Genomic DNA, 11,539 nt, shown 5'->3' with positions numbered 1-11,539 from the left:
GGTCAAGCCTGCACATCCAGTAGTCAAGGGGTTCATCACTCCTCAGAGTGTCGAGATCTGCAGTTAAGGCGAGGTAGTCTGCTACCTGTCGGTCGAGTCGTTCTCTGAGGGTGGACCCCGAAGTGCTGTGGCGATGCATAGGACTTAAAAAGCTCCGCATGTCCTCCATCAACAACACGTCTGTAAAGCGTCCTGTCCTTGCCGGCGTGGTCGTGGGAGGAGGAGGATTACTTTCACCTCTTCCCCTGTTAGATTCCCGTTGTGCTGTGACCTCACCCTTATACGCTGTGTAAGACATACTTTTAAATTTCTTTTGGAACTGCTGCATCCTTTCCGACTTGCGGTAATTCGGTAACAATTCAGGCACTTTATGCTTATACCGGGGGTCTAGTAGCGTGGACACCCAGTACAGGTCAATCTCCTTCAGCTTTTTCATATGAGGGTCCCTCAACAGGCACGACAGCATGAAAGACCCCATTTGCACAAGGTTGGATGCCGAGCTACTCATGTCCCGTTCCTCGTCCTCAGTGATCTCACTGAAGGTATCTTCTTCCCCCCAGCCATGTACAACACCACGGGTACCAGATAGGTGACAACGAGCACCCTGGGATGCCTCTTGTGGTTGGTCTTCCTCCTCCTCCTCAAAGCCACATTCCTCCTCTGACTCCTCTTCCTCACAATCCTCTTCCAGCGTTGCCGCTTGTCCAGCAAGCGATGCTGATAAGGCTGTTTCTGGTGGTGATGGTGACCACAACTCTTCCTCTTCATGCTCATCTACGGCCTGATCCAGCACTCTTCGCAGGGCATGCTCCAGGAAGAAAACAAATGGTATGATGTCACTGATGCTGCCTTCGGTGCGACTGACTAGGTTTGTCACCTCCTCAAAAGAACGCATGAGCCTACAGGCAATGCGCATTAGCGTCCAGTAACATGGCAAATAAATTCCCAGCTCCGCAGAGGCTGTCCTAGCACCCAGGTCATACAAATAGTCCTTAACGACTTTTTCTTGTTGGAGCAGGTGGTCGAACATTTGGAGTGTTGAATTCCAACGTGTCGGGTTGTCGCAAATCAAGCGCCTCACTGGCATGTTGTTTCGCCGCTGGATATCTGAAAAGTGCGCCATGGCCGTATAGGAACGCCTCAAATGGCCACACACCTTCCTGGCCTGCTTCAGGACGTCCTGTAAGCCTGGGTACTTATGCACAAAGCGTTGTACGATCAGATTACACACATGTGCCATGCACGGCACATGTGTCAACTTGCCCAAATTCAATGCCGCCACCAAATTTCTTCCGTTGTCAGAAACCACTTTGCCGATCTCCAGTTGGTGCGTAGTCAGCCACTAATCCACCTGTGTGTTCAGGGTGGACAGGAGTGCTGGTCCGGTGTGACTCTCTGCTTTCAGGCAAGACGCAGCAGCAGAAGAGGACTCAGCCGAGGAGGTTATGGAAGAGGATGGAGAAGGAGGAGTAGAGGAGGTGGCAGCAGGCCTGCCTGCAAGTCGTGGCGGTGTCACCAACTCCTCTGCAGAGCCACGCATTCCATGCTTGGCAGCCGTCAGCAGGTTTACCCAATGCGCAATGTAGGTGATATACCTGCCCTGACCATGCTTTGCAGACCAGGTATCAGTGGTCAGATGGACCCTTGCCCCAACACTGTATGCCAGACATGCCATTACTTCCTTTTGCACAATCGAGTAAAGGTTGGGGATTGCCTTTTGTGCAATAATATTTCGGCCGGGTAGCTTCCACTGCGGTGTCCCAATAGCTACAAATTTTTTGAACGCCTCAGACTCCACCAGCTTGTATGGTAAAAGCTGGCAGGCTAAGAGTTCAGACAAGCCAGCTGCCAAACGCCGGGAAAGGGGGTGACTTTGTGACATTGGCTTCTTACGCTCAAACATGTCCTTGACAGACACCTGACTGTGGGCTGATGAGCAGGAACTGCTCAAGGCGAGAGACGGAGTGGCGGATGGTTGAGAGGGGGCAAGGAGGACAGCAGTGGTTGTTGTGGCTGAAGATACTGGACCAGGAGGAGGATGGCGGCTTTAAGTTTATATGCTGCTTGTACTCATGTGTTGATCCCATAAGCGTTTGTGATGTGCGATCATGTGCCTTCGCAAAGCAGTTGTACCAAGGTGGGTGTTGGACTTCCCACGACTCAGTTTCTTTTGGCACAGGTTGCAAATGCAATCGCTGTTGTCAGAGGCAGACACACAAAAAAAATGCCACACTGCTGAGCTCTGCGATGACAGCATTCTGGTGGTGGCAACAGCATGCGTTGATTGGCGTGCTGTCTGGCTGACCCCGGGTGCCGATGCATGCTGTCTGACTGTGCCACTAGCTCCTTGCGACGACCTCCCCCTGCTTCCAACTCGTCTCCTCCTCCTCCTCTCTGTCTCCCCATCTGAACTTTCCCCCTGTTCTTCTTCTCTTCTAGCGGGCACCCACGTGACATCCACGGACGCATCGTCATCATCAACCGCTTCACTTGTATCTGACAACTCAACAAAGGAAGCAGCAGTGGGTACAACATCATCATCACACCGTACGTCCATGTCTGTAATGCTGCCTGACTGAGACATATCAATGTTATCTACATCCTCTGTCAATGATGGTTGCGCATCACTCATTTCTTCAAACTGATGTGTAAATAACTCCTCTGACAGATCAAGTGAAGCGGCTGTGGTGCTAGTGTTGGTGGTGGCGGCAGGCGGGCGAGTGGTAACTTGAGAGGTGCCCGAAGCTAAGCTGGAGGAGGATGGTGCGTCAAGGTTCCGAGCGGAAGCTGTAGAAGATTGGGTGTCCTGTGTTAGCCAGTCAACTATGTCCTCAGAAGTTTTCGAGTTCATGGTACGTGGCCTCTGAACACTGGGCATTATTCTAGGGCCAAAGGGAATCACAGCACCACAACCACGACGGCACCTGCGGGGTGGCCTGCCTCTGCCTGTCATTTTTTTTTTAAATGTACCCTTACACTACTATTAAACAAGATATGAGTGGTGGCACTGGGCAAGTGGGCACAGTATACGCTGTGAGCATGACACAAAAAAGCAAACTGATGTTTCACAGTCCAAAAAGTTTTTTTTGTTTTTAAATGTACACTTACACTCCTATTAAACAAGATATGAGTGGTGGCACTGGGCAAGTGGGCACAGTATACGCTGTGAGCCTGACACAAAAAAGCAGACTGATGTTTCACAGTCCAAAAAGTTTTTTTTTTTTTTTAATGTACACTTACACTACTATTAAACAAGATATGAGTGGTGGCACTGGGCAAGTGGGCACAGTATACGCTGTGAGCCTGACACAAAAAAGCAGACTGATGTTTCACAGTCCAAAAAGTTTTTTTTTTTTTTTAAATGTACACTTACACTACTATTAAACAAGATATGAGTGGTGGCACTGGGCAAGTGGGCACAGTATACGCTGTGAGCCTGACACAAAAAAGCAGACTGATTTTTCACAGTCAAAAAAGTTATTTTTTTTTAAATGTACACTTACACTACTATTAAACAAGATATGAGTGGTGCCACTGGGCAAGTGGGCACAGTATACGCTGTGAGCCTGACACAAAAAAGCAGACTGATGTTTCACAGTCAAATTTTTTTTTTTTTAAATGTACACTACTATTAAACAAGATATGAGTGGTGGCACTGGGCAAGTGGGCAAAGTATACGCTGTGAGCCTGAGACACACGCTGGCAGGCAGGCAACTGCAATTAGATTACACAAGCAGACTGATGTTTCACAGTCAAAAAAGTTTTTTTTTTTTAAATTTACACTACTGTTACACCAGATATGAGTGGTGGCACTGGGCAAGTGGGCACAGTATACGCTGTGAGCCTGGCACACACGCTGGCAGGCAGGCAACTGCAATTAGATTACACTGGAAAAAAAAACAGCCCTAAAAAGGGCTTTTTGGGGTGCTGTCTTTACAGCCGAGATCAGATGAGTCCTTCAGGACTGTAGTGGACACTGAATACACTAGCCTAGCTATCGATTTCCCTATTAATCAGCAGCAGCTACACTGTCCCTCCTCTCCCTAAGAATGCAGCTTCCGAATGAATCTAAAATGGATGCTGTCCAGGAGGTAGGAGGGTCTGGGAGGGAGGGTCTGCTGCTGATTGGCTGGAATGTGCCTGCTGACAGTGAGGTACAGGGTCAAAGTATTAATCAATGATGACGAATAGGGGGTGGATGGAACATTGCATATGTTCGGCCGCTGCAGCAAACGCGAACATGCTATGTTCACCGGGAACTATTCGCTGGCGAACTATTCGCGACATCACTACCTGTGACTACTTAATATTGATATTGAGTATTGCTATGAACAGAGAATATTATTGTGTGACTTATCTTGTATTACAGGTTATAGAAAGAATATCCGTATAGGCATAATTTTTATTGCAGCACCTTGTATATCTTTTTTTTCTTCTGTCAAGTGCTGTAAGTGCAGGCATAGTACCCCAGGATTGGCGTAAAGCTTATGTGGTGCCACTCTTCAAAAAGGGAAGCAGGGATGATCCAGGAAGCTATAGACCAGTTAGTCTGATTATATTGATGAACATTTTTGTGTAAACAAGATTATGAGTTCAAATCAGCATGGTTTTATGAGAAATAGATCATGTCAAACTAATCTAATTAGATTCTACAAGGAAGTAAGTCAAAATATAGATAAAGGGGAATCAGTTGATGTGATATACTTACGGCTAGATTTAGAGTTTTGTCGGTAAAGACCCGCGTAGCTAACGCTGCTTTTTTTTCAGCGCACCCTTAAGACAACGCTGGTATTTAGAGTTGTCTGAGTGGCTGCGTTAGGCTCAGAAAAGGGAGCGTTGAGCATAATTTACCTTCCCTTCAACTCTCAATACGAGCGTTGCCTACGGTAGCGGTAAGATGGAAAAACGTTCTTGTGCACGATATCCCCATAGGAAACAATGGGGCTGAGCTGGCTGAAAAAAAACCTAACACCTGCAAAAAAGCAGCGTTCAGCTCCTAGCACAGTCCCATTGTTTCCTATGGGGAAACACTCTCTAAGTCTACACCTAACACCCTAACATGAACCCCGAGTCTAAACACCCCTAACCTTACACTTATTAACCCCTCAAGGTAGGAAAAATCTGATTGGCTGATTCAATCAGCCAATCAGATTGAAGTTCAATTCGATTGGCTGATGCAATCAGCCAATCGTATTGAGCTTGCATTCTATTGGCTGATTGGAACAGCCAATAGAATGCAAGCTCAATACGATTGGCTGATTGGATCAGCCAATCGGATTGAACTTCAATCTGATTGGCTGATTGGATCAGCCAATCAGATTTTTCCTACCTTAATTCCGATTGGCTGATAGAATCCTATAAGCCAATCGGAATTGAAGGGACGCCATCTTGGATGATGTCCCTTAAAGGACCTTCATTCGTCGTTCAGTCGTCGGTTGAAGAGGATGGCTCGGCGTCGGCTCCTTTGAAGATGGCTCCGCTCCGGATGGATGAAGATTGAAGACGCCGCCTGGGTGAAGATCTACCGGATGAAGGACCTCCTCTGCGCACCTTGGATGAAGATTTCGGCCCGGTTGGGTGAAGACGACTCAAGGTAGGGTTGTATTTTTTTTTACTGGTAAAAGAGGTGATTACTTTGGGGCAATGCCCCGCACAAAAAGCCCTTTTAAGGGCTGGTAAAAGAGCTGATTACTTTTGTAATTTAGAATGGGGTAGGGCATTTTTTTTATTTTGGGGGGCTTTTTTTATTTTATTAGGGGGCTAGATTAGGTGTAGTTAGTTTAAACTTCTTGTAATATTTTTTTATTTTTTGTTTAGTGTTTTTTTTTCTATTATAGATTAGTTTATTTAATTGTATTTTAGTTTAGCCAATTGTAGGTCATTTATTTAATTAATTTAATGATAGTGTAGTGTTAGGTGTATTTGTAACTTAGGTTAGGATTTATTTTACAGGTAATTTTGTACTTATTTTAACTAGGTAGCTATTAAATAGTTATTAACTATTTAATAGCTATTGTACCTAGTTAAAATAAATACAAAGTTGCCTGTAAAATAAATATAAATCCTAAAAAAGCTACAATGTAACTATTAGTTATATTGTAGCTATATTAGGGTTTATTTTCTAGGTAAGTATTTAGTTTTAAATAGGAATATTTTATTTAATTATAGGAATATTATTTTGTTTAATTAAAATTATATTTAACTTAGGGGGTGTTAGGGTTAGGTTTAGGGGTTAATAACTTTATTATAGTAGCGGCGACGTTGTGGGCGGGAGATTAGGGGTTAATAATTGTATGTAGGTGGCAGCGATGTTAGGGAGGGCAGATTAGGGGTTAATAAAATGTATTATAATGTTTGCGAGGCGGGAGTGCGGCGGTTTAGGGGTTAATACATTTATTATAGTGGCGGCCGGTCCGGTCGGCAGATTAGGGGTTAATAAGTGTAGTTAGGTAGCGGCGATGTTGGGGGGGCAGATTAGGGGGTAATAAATATAATATAGGTGTTGGCGATGTTAGGGGCAGCAGATTAGGGGTTCATAGGGATAATGCAGGTGGCGGTGGTGTCCGGTCGGCAGATTAGGGGTTAAAACATTTTATTAGAGGCTTGGCGATGTGGGGGGGGCTTGGTTTAGGGGTACATAGGAAGTTTATGGGTGTTAATGTACTTTATAACACAGTAGTTAGGAGCTTTATATAACGGCGTTAGCCCATAAAGCTCTTAACTACTGACTTTTTTTGGCGGTAGGAGTCTTGTCGGTAGAGGCTCTACAGCTCAGTTCTTCCAAGACTCCAAATACCAGCGTTAGGCAAATCCCATAGAAAAGATAGGATATGCAATTGACGTAAGGGGATCTGCGGTAGCCTGGAGTCGCGGAAAGGAAGTGAGCGGTAGACCCTTTCCTGGCTGACTCTAAATACCAGCGGGCGGTAAAAAGCAGCGTTAAGACCCCTTAACGCTGCTTTTGACGGCTAACGCCAAACTCTAAATCTAGGCGTTATACTTTGCAAAGGCGTTTCATGCAGTGCCATATGAGAGATTAATGCACAAAATTAAGGGACTGGGATTAGCTGAAAATGTTAGCTCATGGATAAATAACTTGATAAAAGATAGGGAGCAACGAGTAGTAGTGAATGGATCATACTCAGATTGGACAAAGGTAATCAGTGGAGTCCCCCAGGGATCAGTACTGGGCCCTGTTCTTTTTAATATTTTTATTAATGACTTGGAGCAAGGATTAAATAGCGACATCTCTATTTTTGCAGATGATACTAAATTAAGTAAGGTCATTAGGTCAGAGCAGGATAAACTTTCGTTACAAAGGGATCTGCAAAAATTAAAATTATGGGCAGGTAAATGGAAAATGAGATTTAATACGGGAAATGCAAGGTTCTACATTTTGGAAGTAAAAATTAGCAGGCAATGTATTATTTAAATGGGACAAGACTTAGCCAAACAGAGGGGGAAAGGGATTTGGGAGTTGATTCAAGGGCATTGATTCAAGGGAGGAAAGCATAATTCTGTCACTTTATAAATCTCTGGTAAGATCTCACCTTGAGAATGGAGTACAGTTCTGGGGACTGATCGCAAAAAAAAAATATTGCAGAACTAGAAAAAGTTCAGAGAAGGGCCACAAAGCTAACAAGGGGAATGGAGAATTTAAGCCATGATGAGAGGCTAGCCAAACTGGGTCTGCTTTCCCTAGAAAAAAAGATGCTTGAGAGGTGACATAATTACTTTATATAAATATATTCAAGGTCCATATACAGAGATGGCAGAAGCTCTGTTTATTCCAAGAAAATTGATTGTGACAAGAGGTCACAATTTAGGGTTGAGGAAAGGAGATTTAATCTCCTGCAATGGAAACGTTTTTTCACCGTAAGAGCAATAAAATTGTGGAACTCATTACCAAAGGAGGTAGTGAATGCCAATACCCTAGATACATTTAAAAATTGTTTGAATACATTTCTGGCTAGAAACAAAATGAATGGATATGATTGCTTGTATTAAATGGGTCACCTTTTAGTGGGATTAATTTAAGATCAATTTGAGCTTTTTTTCTTCTTGTAAGTATATAAGATTTGTATAGGTTGAACTCGATGGGCTTCTGTCTTTTTTCAACCTCATCTACTATGTAAGCATGAGCACCAAGACACAAACACCAATGTTTGGTTGGCTGAGGCTTTGTGGAACAAGTAGAGCAGCTGGTTTGCAATGGGTGGAATCCTTTGTGAGTCAGCGCATTTCTGGTTTATTGTTTGTCCCTAGAGACCAGGAAATGTGTCCGCTCAGGAAGAGTTGGGTGAGTGAAAGCAGGCAAACCTTCCATCCCATGACAGTTGTGCAAGATTCACAATGGTTGGAAGGTCTGTATATATATATATATATATATATATATATATATATTTATGTATAGACAGATGAGAGAGACAAAACCAAGAGTCTGAGTCAGGAAGGTCACAGTGGTGGAGTCACATCAGACCAGGGTTGGATTGAGGGTGCTGTTCCAAATTATGTGGGATTGTTACAGGTTCGAATGTCTGGACACTTTCTGTCTGCAGCTTGTCAGCATCTCAGTATTCATGTAACTGCCCCAGGTTTGACCAAGACATGCTATGTTCCACCCACACTCTGTCACAACCCTATCTACAAAAGGGTAGTGGCCCAGCACCCCCAAGTTCTCTAACCTCCATTTCTGTCAGGAAATGTAGGGAGGCACAGGACGAGAGCAGAGCTTGTATGTGGGGTCTGAGCAGATTAAGGTTTAGACAAGTGGTCCTTGGCAAACTGGGAATATATAAGGTAGAGGGAACTGGAGGAGGCACAACAGAGCAGAGCTCCTGAACTTTGACAATTCTGTATCCTCTTACGTTCTTAATGAGTCTTTAATAAAAGTTTTTTTTTAATGTAATGTATTTTTCTTGTACAATATTTTCCAAATTATGTTACATCTTAAATATTTTATTAGTAAATAAAACTTTGTTAACAAATTTCTTGTTTCAAATTGTATTCAATTGATATTAAAAAGATTTTGATTCATTGTACTAGACTATTTGCTTTTTTTAAGTGATCAATTATAATATTTCTGTAATATATATATTTATATAAAACTAAAGACATTTTATGAAGTTTGTTTTTTTGGTAAGGTTAGTCAATCATTTCAGTTGTTAGTGTTTTAATGAAACATGACATGATGTGCTTTGTGATATAACACATGTAATCTTGTTGCTAATATTTGAGCCTGGGTAGAAGACATTTGCATAAAACAATCTTGCATTTTATATCACTTTTCTGACCCAGCGTGATTTGGAGGTACAGATATAAAGGGTATATAAACACCTTACAATTACAACAGTCTTCTGTAGTCTTGCAATAATTTAACATTCCAGTTGAGTGTAAACACATTCTGAATACATTAACATCATGATAGCTTCAGTCATTGTCCAATTGTCAAATTCCCCCAATCTGACCTGTTTTATGGCATAGACAAGACTTGCAATCATAATTGTGTTAGCAACACATGCTGATGATGTTAATTATGAAGACATACAGTATATAGCAAGACTGGGCTTGTGAAGTCTGCTTTTCTGCAATTCCAGTTCTCAGGTCACACTTTTCAGAGTTAAAGGGCCTTTACAGTTGAAAAATGACATCCTTTAAAGGGACATCAAAGACAAAATTAAAGTTTCATGATTCAGATAGAGCATGCAATTTTAAACAACTTTCCAATTTACTTCTGTTATCAAATCTGCTTTGTTCTCTTGGTATCTTTCATTGAAGAGGAAAACTAAGTAGGCAAATAAGAGCACAAGAAAGTGCATGTGTTTAATACTCTATGGCAGCAGTGTTTTGCAACGTTGTATAACAAAGCGACAAATTATGTTGCAAAACTCTGCTGCCATAGAGTACTAAAGACACGTGCACACTCCTGAGCTCTTAAGAGCCTACCTAGTTTTACTCTTCAATAAAAGGAACCAAGAAGACAAAGCAAATGTAATAACAGAAGTAAATTGGTAAGTTGTTTAATATGTCATGCTCTATTCGAATCATGAAAGTTTAATTTTGACTTTACTGTCCCTTTAATAACTTTAAAACTAGCGTCCCTGCAAGAGCTAGTCGCACAACCCAGCTGTGACTGGAACAGCAGCATTTTACGCTTGGGAAGAGCAGTGCTCTGCGAGTCTGAACAGTACTTTTACTGTGTGTTTAAAGGGACATGAAACCCAATAAATGCCTTTATGATTCAGATAGATAATACAATTTTAAACAGCTTTCTAATTTACTTCTATTATTTAATTTATTTCATTCTCTTGGTATCATTTGTTGAGAAGCAGTAATGCACTAATGGTTTCTAACTGAACACATGGTTGAGCCAATGACAATCAGTATATATATGCAGCCACCAATCAGCAGCTAGAACCTAGGTCCTCTGCTGCTCCTCAGCTTGCCCATATAAACCTTTCAGCAAAGGATAACAAGAGAAGGAAGCAAATTAAATAATAGATGTAAATTGGAAAGTTGTTTAAAATTGTATTCTCTATCTGAATCATGAAAGAAAAAAATGTGGGTTTCATGTCCCTTTAACCTCTGCAAAGGTGCATGGTTGCTAGGCTTACAATGACATGCTCTAACAAATCAAAGCATTTAATTTTTCAACTACTACGGCACTTTAACCACTGGAAAAAGAGTACCAACTAATGTAAATACATTGCAAAACTTTTTACTATGCATAATTAATTACTTTATAGTGCATCCATCTATATGCACTTTATGTCCCTTTAAAGGGACAGTCTACACCAGAATTTGTACTGTTTAAAAAGATAAATAATCTCTTTATTACCCATTCCCCAGTTTTGCATGACCATCAGTTATATTAATATGCTTTACATATGTGATTACCTTTTATCTAAGCCTCTGCAGGCAGCCCCCTTATCTCAGTGCTTTTGACAGACATGCAGTTTAGCAAATCAGTGCAGACTCCTAAATAACTCCACAGGAGTGAGCATGTTATCTAATATGACACGCATGAACTAGTACTGAGAAAAACTTTCAAAATGCTTGGAGCTGTGTGATATTGAGAGGAGCTAAGAGACGTTTTTCAACTGTTTAGAAATAAGTTTGATCCTACCAGGTTTAGCTTTTCAAAAACACCACCAAGGGAACACAATTAATTTAATGATACAAGTCAATTGGAACGTTAAGTTTAATTTTGACTAGACTGCCCCTTTAAATAATGTCTTACACTGTCTTCCACAGCTCTGTAAGCTTCTATAAAAGGCACAAGTTATGCAAGCAGATCAAGTGGTAGTTTTAAGCAGTTGTACCAGTTAAACAAATGCATCGTCTCTGGATAATATTTATTATATACGTTTGCAATGGATTGGAAGCAACGGTTACAATACAGTCGGATGTAATAGCTAAAGGCGATGCTGCAGTTGAGTTCAGTAATATGTAACGGTTGCTATGGTACGGTTGCTATGGCCTTTTTCCGGTGTGTACGCACGTGCTGCACTTCCACGTGAGCCTGAGTTTTAAACACGAT

This window comes from Bombina bombina, chromosome 1 (genome assembly GCF_027579735.1).
Source record: "Bombina bombina isolate aBomBom1 chromosome 1, aBomBom1.pri, whole genome shotgun sequence".
NCBI lineage: Eukaryota > Metazoa > Chordata > Amphibia > Anura > Bombinatoridae > Bombina > Bombina bombina.
Note: the sequence above shows the minus strand (reverse complement) of the source record.